Raw genomic sequence first — 18,744 nt, forward strand, 5'->3', positions numbered from 1 at the left:
CCTGGCTCCAGGGCAGGGTCTGCGGAACACAGCGGCTCTAGTGAGCTCTCCGCAGAAGGTGGCTGGAAGTCTGTCTCCAGCCCCGTGCTCTGCGGGGCGCCAGGGCCCACCTCTGTCCTCTCCAAGTTCCTTGGCCCCAGACGCTTCCACTCTGCCTGATTGCCACCACAGTCCTCTGCGCCCACCGTTCCCCTGCTGGGCTTACTGAACTTCACAGGATACTGGGAACTGGCCAGCAAGCCTTTGGGGAGGTGGCCCTGGACTTGGGACTTAGGAGGGGGCTTCCTTGAAGACTGGTTTATTTTTTTAATCATTTATTGGGGGTTCATGCAACTCTTATCACAATCCATGCATCCATCCATTGTGTCAAGCATATTTGTACATTTGTTGCCAAATGGTAGCAGCTCCTCATTTTTCCCCTCCCTCCCTCATGAACCCTTGATAACTTATAAATTATTATTTTTTCATGTCTTACACTGATCAATGTCTCCCTTCACCCACTTTTCTGTTGTCCGTCCCCCTGAAGGGGGTGATATGTAGATCATTGTGGTCGGTTTCTTCTTTCTCCCCCCGCCTTTCCCTTCCCCTCCTGGTATGACTACTCTCAATAGTGATCCTGAGGGGTTTATCTGTCCTGGATTCCCTGTGTTTCCAGCTCTGATCTGTGCCAGTGCACATGCTCTAGTCTAGCCAGATTTGTAAGGTAGAATTGGGTTCGTGATAGTTGGGGGGGAGCATTAAAGAACTAGAGGAAAGTTGTATGTTTTATCGAGGCTATACTGCACCCTGACTGGCTGTCTCTTACTTGTGACCCTTCTGTAAGGGGATGTCCATTTGCCTACAGATGGACTTTGGGTCTCCACTCCGCACTCTTCCGCATTAACAATGGTATGCTTTTTTGTTTTGGGTCTTTGATGACTGATACCTGACCTCATCGACAGCTCATGATCACACAGGCTGGTGTGCTTCGTCCATGTGGGCTTTGTTGCTTCTGAGTTAGATGGCTGCTTGTTTAACTTCAAGCCTTTAAGACCCCAGACACTATATCTTCTGATGGATGGGCACCATCAGCTTTCTTCACCACATTTGATGATGCACCCATTTGTCTTCAGAGATCACGTCGGGAAGGTGAGCATCACAGAATCCAGGTTATTAGTTCCTGTGTTGAGGGAGGACTTGAGAGGCCCAATGTCTGTCTGCTACCTTGATACTTAACATATAAATATATGTATATAGATCTATTCCCCTATCGTTGTATATAAATATATTTACATATGTACATGCCTGAGTTTAGACCTCTATAAGTGGGAGAGCTGGTTTTTTATGATGATGTGCTCATGCTGCTGTTTTCCAAGATGGAGTCAGCAGCGAAGGCTTCTGGGACAGCGTGCAGGATGGCACACCTGCTCGGTCCCCTTCCCCTGGTGAACTGTGGCTCCCCCTACCCCACTCCCCGCCCCTCTGCACAGGCACCTGGGCACCCTGCAAAACAGCTTCAGGGTGAGCTAGGCAGTTTGTCCGGGAGCTCCGAGGCCCTGCCTATCTGCTGCACAAGAGGCTTTTGTGCCCCTCCTGTTGTAGGGCCGTTACCTAAGTGGCTGGGTGCAAAGACCCTGTGGCATGTGTGCCACTGAGGGTGGAAGGAAGGCTGCAGTGGTGCAGTCATGGGGGCATGGATCAATCCCCCGGGTAGTGGGGCAGCTCTGAGGGGAGCCTGGAGCTCAGCGTGCATGGTGGTGGAGGTCCAAGTGGGGAGCGTTCATGGTGGATGGGTCCCTAGTGGGGGACATCCATAGGGATGGGACGCCCAAGGTGGGGAAGGTCTGTGGTGGGGGAATCCTCAGTGGTGGTGCGGGACCATGGGGGCTTGGGGGTCAGGATCAGACCATCTCCTGATGCAGCTCACTCTGGCTCTTTCAGAGGCCACACTACTTGAGCAGTTCCCTGCCTTCTTAGGATCGGCGACATCTCAGGATGGCCCACTGGGATGCACCTGGACTCCAGCATCCGGAAGTGCTTAGGAAGTGCGTGGGAGGGCAAGGGGCATCTCTGTGTACGCACGTGCCCTCAGTGCAGGATGGCGCCCTTCTGTTTGGGCGCGTGCGCGGACACACACACACACACTCGTGCGCGCACTCATGCACCCACATGCAAACTCGTGCACCCACATGCACACTCATGCACCCACACGCACACTCATGAAGCCCGGCAGGCTTGTTTCTCATAGGCCTTCTCTGCACACACTCCGCCCCCTCAGGACAGGCCTGGCTTTCTGCCACGTCCACTTGAGGAGAGTCCCCCATGTCCACTTGAGTGGACCTCTGCAGAGGTTTGGGTGGGATAATGACCCCTGCACAGTTTGCTTCCAGGGTCAGGGGGCACTCTCCCTCTAGAACGTGGTCTCTACAGGATCAATCTCTGGGGGATGGGGTGAACAGAACACAGGCTGCAGGTTTGCCTGTGTGCAGTTTCATCAGCGGCACTAGGGGATAGAGAACCAGCTCAGGCTGCCAGCCGCGCCCTGCACGTCCCGTTCCCGCTGACATCACCATGCGCGTGAGTCTGGGTGCTTTACAGAAACAAATCCACAGAAACTCATGTCTAAGAGAGCGTTTCATATAAAAGTTAACTACGCATCAAGAAAACATCCCAACCAGTGCTGCCCAAGCCCACAAGTCCAACATTAACCCATTAATCCATATGTCTGACACCAATCCACAAAGTCCTCCTCCATCTCACAAAATAGATGCAACGATGCCAACTGCAGGAGGAAATCTGAGTCAGTGAATGTGTAAGCATCTCAGTGCTGGCAGGGGTCTCCACAGGGGTGCTCCAGCACCCAGGGCTGCATTGGGGTAAGTCCATGTGGCTTCTCCTCAGGGTTGTCTTGCAGGAACTGAGCCTTGCCAGCTGAAGCAGGGAACTGGCTAAGGCAGCTGCACCCTGGTCTGACCATCAGAGAGCAAGAGACCCGAGAACTAGAAAGGTGAGGTTCACTGAGCCATTTCTCCTTCCACCCTTCAATTAACCCCACATGTGTTTGTCGGCCAGGTTGGCACAATAAACTAACTACCTCACCACTTCAGGGGCCCCCCTCTCACCCCTACACTTTCATCAGCCCCTGGCCATGCCCAAGCCCACAGGCCTCTGGCAGGTAAATGCCACCATATTGTAATGTGAAGAATTAGTTCTTTTCTTAGGTTGTCTTCTAGTTCACAGAAGGTTTTTGCAGTGAAAACCATTCATCCTATGTTGTTACTGGGGATGCACACTGCAGGACACTGATTCCGGTTCTACCTGGAATCCTGTTGCTGCAGCCCCCCTCCTCGTCCTCTGAGCCTGTGCATCCCCCAGGCAGACCCTTGCTGCTCAAGCTGCCCAACTCATCCTGGCGTTCCTGCCGGCAACAGAGCCCGTGTAAACCCACTCAGCCATTCCTACCCCTAGCGGCACTCTAGGGCAGAGGGCGGCTGCCCCTGTGGTTTCTGAGCAGTGCAGACAGCCTCATCTGCCTCCTGAAGGGCAGCTGGTGGGTTTGAACAGAAGACCTTGCGGTGAGCAGCCCACGTGTAATCACTGTGCCCCTGGGCCCCACACGGGGGGAGGGGTCTGAGAGAGCTCCATGCTCAAGGCAGACTCTGCTTTCTTCTCTTTCTTTTAATGACAAAAGAAATTTTATTTCAGAAAGGAAGGAATTGAAGACCTTCTGCTTGGGGTAATAAGAGATTTTTAATAATCTTTAGAGATCTTTAATTATTTAATGATTTAAACAAAAAATGTTTTCAAAGGCCACAGAAATTGAACACAGAAATATTGATGTCATAATCTAGGCATGCATTTTATTCCCAAGTATTTATTAAAACACTTGCAATTTTAAAAAGATCGCTCTGCTATCCCCTGGCACAGAACACCAGCATTTTAATTTAGCAGCGTCATGTGCTCACACCGAGCATATCAAGGGAGACGAGGATGAATGTGTCACCCACGAAGCTGTGGAGGGAGGGTTGTGTGCCCCCGATTCTATTTTTCTCAGAAGTCCTCGGGGCTTCACTATGCTCTTGTGCACTGGCTGGGGATTTCAGAACCCTGTATGTCTGGGCACTTGGACCCCAGGAGGCAGCTCTCACTGCTGGCCTCATGGCCAGCCAGGCCTGTGGTCTGTGGTCTGACTAGCGGGTGCCCTGTCCCCGTTCGTGGGGCGACTTCTTAAAGTCAGCAGGGCATTCAGAGGGGATGTGTGCTCATCCAGTCTTCTCTCTCCAGAAACACACCGTCCACTGTGAGTGCAGCCGGAGCTTTAACAACAGGAAACCCAAGGAAGGAAGGGGATGGGGTGGGGGAAAGCGGTGGTACACTGAGCAGGTGCAACAGCTGAGCGGAATCCCGAAGCATCTGAATTGTCCACTGTAACACTGCCCTGAGAAGATTTCACAATAAAAAAGTTTAAAGAAACAAACATTTCTGTTTTTCCCCCTTTTTCTGATAACCGAAATTATCCGTAGAAATGATAGAACTGTGAACCATTCGCTTTTAATTCCATCTTTCCACCAGCGGTTTGCAGGCCCTCCATTGTTACAGAGGAAGTCGTCATTTCTCACCATCGGGTCTCATACAAACATCAGTTTCAAACCGGCGACGTGTCTGCCTCTTGGAAGCGAGGACTTCACCGTGTTTAAACTTCTGAGCCACTGACTGGCAGGGTGGCGCTCTGACGCAGCAGCCACTCCTGCGGGAAAGAGGCACGGTCTGCGGTGCAGCCCTGGGGCGCGGGCAGGGCTTTTATCTTCAATACCTCTTGGAAGCCTTCTCAAAATAGCCTCTTCCTCAGTATTTTACGGGCTCTGGGCGCCTTGCTTTGGTGGAGAGTTTTTAAAGCTTAGTTGTCATAGAACCAACAACTCTCCTCTCCTTTCACATTCATGTGCAAAATCGCAGCGAGTCCCACAGGCTTATAAGGGTTTGGGATGGAGTCCCTCTGGCCCACGACTCCCCTAGGGAAAGCCAAAAGTGCTGCAGGGAGTTGCCCACGCTGGAAGGTTTTACGCCGTGACGTCATAGTTGCTGTCCAGTTGCCTCCCTCGCCCCCCCTTCATTGTGACCATATAACCATGGAATGGGAGAGGTCCGCACCTGGTCCCGTCACAAGGAAAGGTGTCCCAAGAGAAGGTGGACATGATCTAACGATATTGTTAGTATCACATGAAAGTAAACTTTTGCTGAAGATAATTCAAACATAGTTGCAGCAGTACATTGACAGGGAGCTACCAGAAATCCAAGCTGGCTTCAAAAGACACGGAACAAGGGATACCACTGCGAGTGTCAGGTGAATCCTGGCTGAAAGCAAAGAATCCCAGAAAGATGTCTACTTGTGTTTTATTCACTGTGCAGAGGCCTTCGGCTGTGTGGACCATAACGAGGACGGCTGATGGAGCTGGAAGGCGACAGCCCTCAGCACGGAGTGCCACTCGGTATCAAGATGAAAACCCTCTCAACCGGACCAGTCAGCGGCAGCATGATCAACAGACCGAAGATGGGCATAGCCAAGGGTTTTATTTTGCTTGGAGCTGAGATGGATGTCCTTGGAAGTAACAGTCCAGAAATTAAGCAGTGAGGCTGCTTGAAGGTGCTGGAGAGCGAGGCGCCGGGTGAGCCTGACCCAGGCTGTGGGGGTGTCACCTCGGATGAGTGTGGAGGCCGGACATGTGATGGTGGTGGTGAAGAACATTGCACTTACCACGGAGATCTGTCCTGGAAGAAGTGCCACCAGGATGCTGCTTTCAAGCAAGGATGAAGAGATCTTTGTCTTTTATTGTAAATTGGGGGGTTCATTTCAGGTCATCAGTGGTTTAAAACGACTCGTGTACTTTGGACCTGTTACCAGAGCAAGCAGTCCCCGGAGCAGGGTCACTGTGGGAAACGAGGGTCTGGGAGCAGGCTCTCAACATTCCTGCACTAAGGAGTCAGGGAGGCCAGGGCCTCTGCTCGGTGGAGGGAACCTTCGCATTGGTGGGGCGGAGATGCGTCCCACTCACGTTCTCCCAAGTAAAGGTTATTCCCCACGCTGTCCCCCATAGCGATGCCAGTTTAACGCGCTACCAGCACGCACACGGCGGCAGCGACATGCGCTTGAAAGGCGACTGTTTAAAGGCCATCTGCCACAAAAGCAGTCAGACCCGCCTTTCCGTTATTTTTATATCATTTTATTGGGGCTCTTACAGCTTTTATCACAATCCATCCAGCCATCGACTGTGTCAAGCACACTTGTACATTTGTTGTCATCATCATTTTCAAAACATTTTCTTTCCACCTGAGCCCTTGGTGTCAGCTCATTTCTTCCCCGTCCCTACTCCTTCCTTCATGATCCCTTGGTAATTTATAATTTAAAAAAAGAGAGAGAATTGAAAGGCAGGCAGCTGGAAGATATGAAATTAGCTTATTTTAATGCTTTTCTGGCTGAATTTCTGCACAGCCACCGGTTACTCCACGTGTCAGAGAGCATTTGTGACTCTATGTTTGGTTTATAGATTTCTGTTAATATGATATCTTTTTTAATCATTTTATTGGAGGCTCATACAACTCTTATCAAAATCCATACAAGATCAATTGTGTAAAGCACATTTGTATATTCATTGCCCTCATCATTCTCAAAACATTTGCTCTCCACTTAAGCCCCTGCCATCAGCTCTTCATTTTCCCCCGTCCCTCCCTGCTCCCCTTCTCTCATAAACCCTTGATAATTTATAAATTATTATTTTGTCATATCTTACACTGTCAGACGACTCCCTTCACCCATTTGTCTGTTGTCTGTCCCCCAGGGAGGAGGTTATACATAGATCCTTGTAATTGGTTCCCCCTTTCTACCTCACCTCGGCGTGGCCCTCCCAGTATCACCACTCTCACCACTGGTCATGAAGGGATCATCCGTACAGGATTCCCTGTGTTTCCAGTTTCTGTCTGTATCAGTGTATATCCTCTGTTCTAGCCAGATAGGTAAGGTAGAATTGGAATCATGATAGTGGGCCGGGGGACAGGGGCGGGAAAGGAAGCATTTAGGAACTAGAGGAAAGTTGTATGTTTCATTGTTGCTACACTGCACCCTGACTGGCTCTTCTCCTCCAGGCAAGCCTTCCGTAAGGGAGTGTATGATGGGCTTTGGGTCTCCTCCACTCCATACTCCCCCTCATTCACAATGATATGATTTTTTGTTTTTTTGATGCTTGATACCTGATCCCCGCAACACCTCGTGATCACACAGGCTGGTGTGCTTCTTCCATGTGGGCTTTGTTGCTTTTGAGCTAGATGGCGGCTTGTTTACCTTCAAGCTTTTAAGACCTCAGATGCTATGTCTTTTGATAGCCGGGCTCCATCAGCTTTCTTCACCACATTTGCTTATGCACCCACTTTGTCTTCAGCTATTGTCAGGAAGGTGAGCATCACAAAATGCCAGTTTAATAGAACAAAGTATTCTTGCATAGAGGGAGTCCTTGAGTGGAGGCCCAATGTCCATCTGCTACCTTAGTACTAAACCTATACATATATGCACATAGATCTATTTCCCCATCCTCATATATAAATATATTTACATATGTACTTGCCTTTATTTAGACCTCTATAAATGCCTTTTGCTCCTAGCTCTTTCCTCTATTTCCTTTGACTTTCCTTTTGTCCCACTATCATGCTCAGTCTTCATTTGGGTTTCAGAAATTCCTCTTTGTTACATTACCCTTGATCATGCCCTACCAGACCTCCTACACCCTCCTCACCACCGATTTGGATCACTTGTTGTTCCCTTGTCCCTGGATTTGTTAACACCACTTCCTTTCCCCCCACCTCCCCCTCTCCCACATTCCCCAGGAACTGTAGATCCCATTGTTTTCTCCTCCAGATTGTTCATCAATATGATATTTTTTCAATATGATATTTCTCAACAGAAATGCAAACGTCTCTTTCTCTCCCCCTTCCCACCCCCATCTTCTCCCTTTTTTCTTTTCTGTCTTTGCACTGAAATGAAATACCATTAAGAATCTCAGTTGATAAAGGAGGAGACTTAATTTTCTGTAGTTTTTATAATTGTAAAATCATTAAAACGGACCAACAAAGATTAAAAAAAAATCAGACCCTATTGTCTGTCCCCCCCTAAGTAGGGCCCACTACCTCCTGATAAGGGTAATGGGCTGTTCCCCTGAAGGAGAGCTCAAAGACAGCCAAGGTCACACCAACTCAGCTGAGCTAGGCTGCTGCCTTGTTATGTTGTGCCTTCCTGTCACATGTGTGTCCCCTGTGCCCCCCTTCCTATTGCGTGTGCTTCTCCAGCTCGTCTCCCCGTCACATGTACAACCCCTTCCTGTTATGTATGCGCCCGCCGTGGCTGGCTTACCCGAGGTCATGTAAGTCTGTGCGGTAATAAAGTACGGTCTCATTCTGGTCTGGTCATCATGGAAGAGGTGAGCCTTTGCACGCTTTGTCTTCTCTGATGTTCCTGTAATTTGCCCTCAATGGCACAAGCGTCCCTTGGACCCATTCAGTGTCCCCCACAGCACGCCTGGTAGAGCAGAGGGTCCATGAAAAAGAGGAAGACCCTTGAGGTGATGGATGGACATCGTGGCTGCAACACGGGGCTCAGACATACAAACAGCCATGGCGAGGACCCTGCACCCCTGGCCAGTGTTTCCTCTTGTTACCCAGAGTCAGAACCCTCTGGGGCAGCCCGGTGCCCAACCCACTGCTCCACCAGGCCCCTTTCCATGAAGGTGACAGCTGAGGAAACACCCAGAGGGTGACACTCTTGTCACTGGTTCTCTGGGTCCCAGTGGACTTGATGTCACCAAGCTATAAACAGGAACAGCGAACAGTTTTCAAGGATTCTGTGTCTCTCCAGGCTGGTCCTCACTAGAGCTCCCATTGAGCTGGGTGGTGAGAGCATTTGGCCATTTGGCTCTCAACAAAGTCGTGACCTCAGAGAACATCATCACCATTCACAAGCGCATCCGTGGCATGGGCTCCACGAAGCACGGCCCTCGGACGTTTGCTGTGAAGGAGACGGGGACACCAGATGGACGAATCAACACCAGGATTAACAGCTGTCTGGGCCAAAGGGATCAGGACCGTCCGTACTATATCCGTGTATGGTTGTCCAGGAAACGTAATGAGGATGAAGATTTACCAAACAACTCTACACAGTGGTTGCCAAACATGTCTGTCACCACTTTCAAAAACCTGCAGATGTGTAGCGGATGGTCTAATAAAGGTTCTAAAGCGGCAAAAAGAAATGATATTGTTACATGTCCTTCAGGACTCCTTTTTCTCCAATGCTGTCCTGCTTAGGCTCACCGGTCCTTCCTCTGGAGAAGCGCACACTCATCTGTGTGCGAGAGGACCGGACTTGCATAGACTTATGCTTCAATGATCTTGTCTGTGGGCATTTGGTTGCTGTGGGGGTTTGGCTGCTGGGAACATTCTTTTTTTTTTTTTTTACCAGGTTGGGAAATATTTTATTAATGAGATCGTGAAATGTTTTGCTGCCTGTGCTAAAGGTAGGAGGAGTTTTTTGTTTTTTTTTTCACAGCCTGGAATAAACTGCATTTTATTCAGAAAAGATACTTTACATAAGTGTTTCCTCAGTTCTTGCATTTCTTTAATTTTTTAATTTTAACAATTTATTGGGGTTGATACAATTCTTTTCACAGTTCATACATATACATACATCAATTGTATAAAGCACATCTGTACAGTCTTTGCCCTAATCATTTTTTTCTCTTTTCTTCTTTTACATTTTATTAGGGACTCAAACAACTCTTACCACAATCCATACATATACATACATCAATTGTATAAAGCACATCCATACATTCCCTGCCCCAATCATTCTCAAGGCATTTGCTCTCCACTTGCTGGGAACATTCTTATATGTGTCTCTCGCATACGCACATGGGCATTTCTCTTGGATCTTCCTGGACAGTAGGATTCTGGGTTGTGAGAATGTGGGTTTTCAACTTTACAAGACAATGTCAGATTGGCTTTCCAAAGTGACTTCTTAAATTTCAGGTTTACCAGCAACATGTGAAGTGATCGTGTGGATCTACTCTTTCTCCAGCATTTGATATTGTCAGACTTCATTTCTGCCATTTGAAGGCTTGTTATCAAATCATTCAGCAATGCTTATTGAGGGCTCACTCTGTGCCCAGCATGACTGCAGAATTGGATTTTCCTTCTCTTGAAGATGTCTGAGGCTGAACATCTCTTCCTGTTTACCGGCTATTTGCATTTCTTTTCTGATTGCCCACTGTGAGGCCCACCAGGTGTCTTAACTCTGTAGAGCTTATAGACGCAAGACCACACCCTGGTCTGCTCACAAGGCCACAGGTCCAGAAGCATGGCTGGCCTGCTGTGGGTGCTGGCGGCCCCTTGCCGAAAGGACACCGGAGCAGGTTCTGTAGCCATCAGCACTCTCGTCTTTGAATGCCAAGGCGCCAGCTCACCTGCAGAAGATGAGCTCCTCATTGGGTCGGGCAGGTGTCGTCCTGCCTTTAAAGCCTTCTGCTTCCCGGGAGTCGTTCCCATGTCTTTTGTGGGATGCAGGGGGTTTCCCCAGGTTGTCCTCCAAATATATGCCAAACCTAAGACGTTGCGTGCAACCCATGGTCAACGACTGTGCACTCGGCAGCCAAGGTTAGGCTGCCATCTTGAATCTAGGGTCTGCCCATCTTGTCACATGTGGACCCTTCGTGCCGCCCCTTCTGTTTGTGTGTACACCCCTAACTTGTCCCTCTCCGACTGGTGTATGCCAACCCTACAACCCCTTTCCGTTATGATGTAATCAGGGTGTCCTGCATGCCCCTCAGTATACGTATGCCTTGGTTAGAACTATTGCCCTCTTCCTCCCTCTCTCTCTGCAGACCCGGCTGTTGAGACCACGGCCATCCTGGAGGAGGGGACATGCTACCATGAAACGTGTCTGGCTCCTTTGTTGACTCCCTCCCCTATCTCTCCTATTCTCTGTGACTTTACTATGGTCTTCACATATTATAACCGTGCATTTGCAAGCACGGACTCCTCAGTAGTCAGAGGCTGGTTCGCGCTGACGGTCTGCACAGTTCCTCGGAGTGGCTTCCTGGGCCTCCACAAGGGACAAGAGAGAGGCCCATTATGAAGGTCGCCAGCATGGTGGCTTCCTTGCAGATGCTCAAGAGCTCACTCACAGCCCTTCCTGTCCATGCGGGCCACACCCCGAGGCGGGGCGGGGCAGCAATCAGTGACAGGGAACAACAATGTGCGTGCATCGATGACGAGAAAACTGGCTGGCTCTGCACACCTTCATCCGACTGGCAATAAAGACTTTTAAAGATCCAACCAGAATCGTAGCTCCTTAGGGGATCTTCTGAGCCAGTTCCGTTTAAGGCAGGGAGCTCGGCTTAGAAGGTTATGGTAATATGGGGGTAAGCTTGATAAATTATCTCAAATCATGGGTTATTGTGGGAAACAGAAAGATTTCTCCCAAGTTGTCTCCCCCACATATGTGCCAAACCCAAGACGCTGCTTGCTACACATGGCAAATGACTGTACACTAGGTCATTGAAAGGAGGTCGGAGGTTATTCTCCTTAAGGGTGTCTAGAGCAATCAGACCGTTTTGTCTGACTCACCCTAAGTAGGGCCCACTCCCTCTGAGATTGTTCCCTTGAAGGAGAGCCCTAAAGGCAAGCCCGGGCCACTCAAGGGTGACTAAGGTTAGGCCCCTATATTGAGTCTAGGGTCCGCCCATCTTGCCACATATGTACTGCTATTCCCTCTATGAACTATTGTGTGTACACCCCTAGGTCATGGCCCTCCTATTGCTTGTGTTGCCTGTGTTACAAGCCTTTCTCTTGATGTACGTTGTTATCTGTAGCCAGAGGGCTTGCCTGCCCCCACAGATATGCAAGCTTTGGTCAGAAAGAAACCCTCATGAGAGCGCTCACCTGCCCTCTTGTCCCCCACCTCCACGTGGACCACCAAGAGGAGCTGAAGTGAGCAGTCACCATGGAGTGTGTCTGACACCTTTGTTGTACTCTCTCTACGACTTTACTATCATCTTTATATATTTTAACCGTACAGTTGTGCCTACTGAACCCGTGATTAGTCGTGAATACATTTGTTAAAATTAAAATGGAAAGCTGCACTGGTGCAACAAGAGCGGGACCGTCCCATGGAGGGATTGTTTCCTCAAGACAGGGCACCTGCTCCTCCTTTGAGGGCAGCAAGGCCTTCCGATGGCCTTCGTTGGGAGACGCTACCCCATGCCCCACGCCCATCTTGTCTTTTTGTACCTCAAACCCAAAGCACATTGGGAGGGAACACAATTTGAGACCCCAGTCACTTTGATGGGGAGGATTCCTGGGGAAACAGCACCATCAGAAGCTACCAATGCGAAGAAGGGAAAGCCAAGGGGTGAGAGTTTCCCATTTTTTGATGTGCATTTAATAGATGTTTCTGTGGCTGTGTGGTGGTCCCTGGGGTGGGTCTCCTTCTGGGCCCTCGGGCCTGCCCCACCCCACGGATCTGTAGGCCCACCCTGACCTCCCGCTCATGCTACCTCTCCCCCCTCAGAGACTCTGAGAACAGTCATTAGACTCAGTCCAGCCCCACAGACCCTGTGCCTATCCTCAGGAGGCGGTTTTCTTTAAAGGGCCCTGCTTCAGTCACTGCCCTGCTCAACCATGGTGGCTCCCAGTTGTCCCCAGAGTGAAGCTCCAGTCCCCAGGCTGGGATTGTGGGGCTCCTGGACTAGCCACCCCCCTTCTGTCCCCAGGCTCCACGAAGATCTGCTCCCCTGGGTTTGTGGTTGCTGCTTTGCACGGGACACTTTTATTGGCGCACCCGCCACAGACTGCACAAGTCAACGTCCCGGGAAGCAGGGCTGTGCGGCATGAGAACAAGCTCGCCTCCACGTGCACTGCAGGCCTGAGCTGCCTCTCCCACAGGTGCCCGCGTTCTCCTTAGTTACGAGCAGGCGGCTCCATTCCCAGTCTCCCCCACCTCCCTGACCGTCTCGGGTTTGTTTGAGAGTGGTGTCCACCTCTGGATCGCAGGGAGACTTTTTGCTTTTTTAGCGGAGCGCCAGTCCCACGGCTAATGCCCTCTACTTGGTATGGCAGTCCGTTCTTTTGCTAAGAGGCAGCCTCAAGGGCGTGTGTCTGTTTCTGGTCCAGACTGTCTCAGGGCAGCAGCCTCAGGGAGTGTGTCTCTTCCTGGTCTAGGGTCTCAGGGCAGCAGCCTGAGGGAGCTGTTCGGTCTCAGCTGGCTCAGTGAGTCTGAAGATATTTGGAGAATTTGAGGTCAATCCCCCATTTCTCTCCCCATCTTGTAGGCCCATCTGGCTGGCCAAGATCAGAGCGCTTGGTTGTCATCTTGGTCGGGCACCATCTACCAGGCTGATCCCAGGGCAGACTGAGGTGTGGCTTGTGTGGAGGCGGCTGGCAGTGGAGACTGGCTTCTTGGAAACTTTGGTTTAATGTCTTGACTGAATCGGCCAGATGGCACTCCATTTTGGTGTTCGAGTTTGACGAAAGTTGCTTTAGTGTAACCCTTGAGGTCAGAGGCACAGCACTACTGTGGGGTCCGTTCCACACTCACTGCGACCGACACGACAGGCCTGTGCTAGTCCGGTGGCAAGAAACAAATGCAGAGACACTTGGGTGTGTGTGAGAGAGCTTTATCTCAGAGTCATTGTGCAGTAAGGAAACATCACAGCCCAGTCCAGATCAAGTCCAGAAGTATGATTTTAACCCATACGCCCAGTACCAGTGTGCAATTTCCTCTCCAGACACACACCACACATGCAATGACACCGAGTCCAGGAAGATCACAGGCCAGTGGGTGGAAAGTCTTGTGGGTCCAGTGGTGGAGGAAACATCTCAGCACTGGTGTGGGTCTCCATATAGCTCCTCCAGCTCCAGGGCTCTGGTTCCATCAGTGTAGCTCCATGTGTCTTGTCAACAGGAAGAGGAAGCAGGTAGCGTGAGTCTGGCCTCCAGTGAGCTATTTATCTCCATCGTGCCTCCAAATGAAGTCACTGAGCTGCGACCTGATTGATGGGCTAAACTCCACCCCTTCTCTCTCAATAGTCTCAAGTTGACACCAGATGATGTGATGACCCCGGGGGGGAGTAGATGTGCTCCTTTTGCGTTTCCCAGGCTGTCTGCTCCTCCTTTTCCCTCAGGAGGCCTGGCGGGTTTGAACCACCAGCCTCGCACGCAGTTAGCGGTCCACAGGTGCCGTCTTATTGGCACTGCCCAGTCCTGCGCCATCTTCACAGTGAGGACGTCTGAGCCCCTCATTGCAGCCACCGTGTCCGTGGAGCCCACCAAGGCCGCATTAGAGCTGTGCCCGAGAGCTCGAGCCTCGTGGCTGCTGGCGTCTGGGAAGTGGATGTGGGGCTTCCCACCCTTCTCAGGACTGTAAGGCTGACTCAAGACGGGGGAGCTGCAAGCAGTGTGGTCTCTGCTCCCGCACCAGCCTGCCTTCTGGGATTCTGGAACTGAGATGCCAGTGAGACCGAGGGCTTCTCAGTGAGCACGCTGAGCACCGTATCTCTAACGAGTCTCCCGGGCGCCGGCTTTCCTCCAGACCTAGTGTCAGGCAGGCCAACTCTGCTGATCAGACCCTGTCCCTTCCCATTATAACCACAAGGGCACCATAGGCGAGCCCATGAGTTCTTCTTGCGATGGAGGGGATCAGGGAGCTAGCGTGCTGTCAATCAAGCACTGCAAGCGTGACACAGTTTGTCATCTAGTATGTTTAGAGAGTTTGCTAGAACCCATTTGTAGCAGTCACAGAACCTCTTGTCAACTTGGGTGCGTGGTGGTGTCCAGCCTGTCAATCAGCTCATAGCCAGTGAGGCCTCTGTGTGGGCATGACCTTCTCCTAAGGGTTCTGGGAGCTCCTGTCTTCCTCCCCAGAGGTGGGACACACTCTCTCTGTGAGCCCTCCCTGTTGACAGGCCACATGGAGCTAAGCTGATGGAACCACTGGACCCACAAGACTTTCCGCCCACTGGCCTGTGATCTTCCTGCATTCAGCGTCATTGGGTTAGGTAGCGGAATAGCCAGGCCTGCACCAGGCCCCCTACAGGAGGTTGGAAGAAAATCAGGCGAGCATTAAACACCTGTAAAGACCTTAACTGGGTATGCTCCAGTTCAAGCCCCTCAAGCCGGGTGGGAGGTACACCTGGAAGGCCCAAACTAGGCCCAGGAGGGCTTGATTCAGCCAATGGGGTCAACCGAAACTTCGACCACTCCTCCCCATCCAGAGGTATAAATACCTTGGCCTCCTTGGCCCTTCTGCCTTCTCCCCTCTGGACCTTGCTCCTGCGCCCGCTCAGCCGTGCCACAGTCTCTCTGGCCTCAGCTCACCATGGGTGGGCACGCAGTCCCACGAGGTTGACCGTGTTCCGTGGTGGGCCCAGCACGGCTTGGCTCACGCGGTTTGGCGCACTTCCCTGAAATAGGGCGTACTCTGTTGAGACTGTAAAACCTGAAACTTCTCCCGGCCTCTACAAAAGCCCACTTGGGTCACAAACCAGGCTTCAGCGTGAATTCAAGAACGGAGCCAAGAACGGAGGTGTTTCCCACCTGAGAAACCTGACATTTACATGCATTGTGTGAGTCTGAAGAGGAATGTACAGGCCAATATCAGACTTATGGACTTGATCTGGACTGGGCTGGGATGTTTTCTCAATATACAGTTGCTCTTGTCTATAAAATTCTCTCTTACACACAGATGAGTGTCTATGAATTTGTTTCTCTAGTCAACCCGGGCTCACACACCATTGCAATAGCTCCCCACCCCCTTGTGGTGAAAAAAAAAAAAGGCCTCTAAACTTAATCAGTAAAGATGTTCCAATTCAGCGAGTTTGGGCAAACAAAGCCTTGTAGGCAAGCGTGGCCATTTTGATAATCAATGCAGTCTGAGACCTTGGGGAGCGACAGGCCAAGGCTGCCTCTTGTCCCTGTGAATGAGGCTTCCTTTGTCCTCTGTTCACTGTAACGAACTTGTGAGACACGGCCTCGAAACTGCCACATAGTTCAGGGTATGTAGCTCTCAGGGAGTCTCTGAAGCCCGTTGGAGGTAGCACACCCCACTGTTTGCTTCTGCCATCTGTCTGCAGCGTCTGCCCTCGTTGGACCCAGACGTGGTCCTGAGGAGTGGTCTCTGGAATGCCATTGTGAATCACGCACACATGCACATGCGCTTGATTGTAAGGTTTCCTCTTTCTGCGGCGCTCTGGTGGCACTCTGGGTTAGGTGCTAGTCTGCCAACTGCAAGGTTGGTGGTCCAAGCCCGTCAGCTGTTGTGCAGGGAAGGGCAGGGCTGTCTGCTCCCATCAAGCTCCACAGTCCTGGCACCACGCACAGGGCTGGGATGTGTCAGGACCGACTCCACCGCTGCAGGTCGGGTTGGGTTTAGTGTGTAACAGTGAGATGTTAAAAATTATTGAACTTTAATTTGTGACATTATTAAGCTCCTTTGTTCTACTTGTGGTCATCATTCCTTCTAGAAGAATCAATACCAGGCTAGTCCCAAGGAGTTGGAGGTTGACCATGCCCAAGCCTCCCAAGAGGCTATTCTGCTCCACTTCCCCCCACGCCTCTCGAGCGACCACATTCCCTCAGGACCCTGGGTTCTGGAACCGCCGCCACCTCCCACAGAAACTCACGGAACTCTCAGGAATCGTCTTGCTGCCTAGTTCCAAATCTGAGGGTCAGGCCGAGGCGGGCCAGATGCACGGCCAGGAGCCAGAAGCCAAAAATGTCCAAAAGCCGCACCAAGTCTTCTTGTTTCTCCGACAGCTCAGTCAGGGAACAGGGGCTGGCTCTTGGGGGGAGGTGTCTCCGCACAGTAAGGTGGTGCCATGCGAGGAAAACAAAGGATGGTGCCCATCACACCCTTGACTCAGGAGAGTCAGCGATGCCCCCCAAGGAAACCCTGGGTGTGCTGGGGCCACACCACTACTGCGGTCAGGTCTTGATCCCACCCTCACCCTGTCCATTAGATAGTAGCAAATGCCCCTGAAAAGACCTTGTCACCCACGGAATTATGGCCAGAAGTGTCGTATTGATGGACAGACTCATTAGGAAGGATCTGTGTGTGTGTGTAGATTTCTCATGGTATTCTATGCATTTGATCATGTTTGGTTTGGTTTTCTTGCCTCATCACCTTGGCGAGGGCCTCCACGAGAAGTTGAAGGGCACTGGAGGGTGTGGACCGTGACACACGGTGCCAGGCTCCCCTGCCCATGCTTACGTGGGGCTTCCCAGGTACCCTCGATCCGGCCCGGGTGTTTCTTCTGTTCTAGTTTGCTGAAACACTTTCTCGTGAGTTGGTACAGAATTTTTCAAATGCTTTTTAAAATTGATTTTGATAATTAAGTTTTCTTTTTCAGTCTTTCTTTCCCCTGAAAAACAAAACAAACAAAATAAACTGTGGCTAAAGTATGTTTAACATAGCATTAGCCATTGTTTGCCAAACCCCGTGGGACTATGTTTGTTTACCATGCTCTGCAGAGCTTACCACGGTGGGGTTCCCTCTTTTGTCACCCTTCACAGACATGCTGAGCAGTGACCCCGCCCCCATTGGGTGGTGAGGTCACTCACTTTGGGCTGCCGGCCTGTGCCTGGTCAGGAAGTGTCACATCTGTGGGCTCAGACATTGGTCCTAACACGCTTGCCTTAAGGCAGTGGTTCTCAACCTTCAGAATGCCGCGACCCTTTCATACAGTTCCTCATGTTATGGTGACCCCAACCAGAAAATTATTTTCGTGGCCACTTCATACTGTCATTTTGCTACTGTTATGAATCGGGTGACCCCTGTGAAACGGTCGTTTGACCCCCAAAGGGGTTGAGACCCACAGGTTGAGAACCGCTGCCATAAGGGGACCTGGTGGTGCAGTGGTTAACCACTTGGGCTGCTAGCCACTAGGTGAGTGTTCAAACCCACCAGCCATCTGTGGGTGGAAACGAGGCTTTCTACTCCTGGAAAGACTTAGTCTCAGTTCTGCTCCCTGCTGTCGGGTCACCCTGGGTCAGGACTGCCTGGAAGGCCATGAGATTGGTGTCTTTAGTGACTTCACCCAGCTTTTCAAAGTCCATTTGCTGAGCCCTGTGGGGACTCCAGGCTCCTTGCGGTAGCATAGGTTCCACGTGTGGAAGGGCCGCAGGGTGCCCATCAGTTCATCTGTTGATGGACACTTGCGCTGTTTTCCATTTGGGCCGCCGTGACTAGTGCCCAGGGAGTGTGATAGCTAGCCTAAATAAAGCCATTTTATATTAAGCAATCATTCTGCACCGGCCCTAAAGTGCAACCTCAGGCCTTATAGCAAAACAACAACAACAACAAAAACCCCAAATATCCCTTGTTCCTAAAATCCAGCAAAAGACTATCCTGGACCAGGAAATTGTGCAACCGCAAAGTCTGCTTGCTCAGTTGCGTTGCTTAACCGCAAGTTCTGCTTCTGTTCCAGCTGGCTTGCACAGCTCAGCAGTTTAATGAAACCTTATCAAAACCAAGTCTCTAAGCAGGGGGACCGGCGATCCATTTTTTCTTTTCAGGTCGCTGGTCCCTGCACAGGTTCTTCTTCTTTTGTTACTAAACTTTTCTATTTCTTTCAATCTCACGTCTCAGTTGTTGTCCGGCTCATGTACAACAGGAGCTGCGGGGCCCCTCTCCCCACGTCTTCTGGGCAGACGCCGAGCAGGGCGGCACCCTCGGCT

This window comes from Tenrec ecaudatus, chromosome 5, assembly GCF_050624435.1.
Source record: "Tenrec ecaudatus isolate mTenEca1 chromosome 5, mTenEca1.hap1, whole genome shotgun sequence".
NCBI classification, from domain to species: domain Eukaryota; kingdom Metazoa; phylum Chordata; class Mammalia; order Afrosoricida; family Tenrecidae; genus Tenrec; species Tenrec ecaudatus.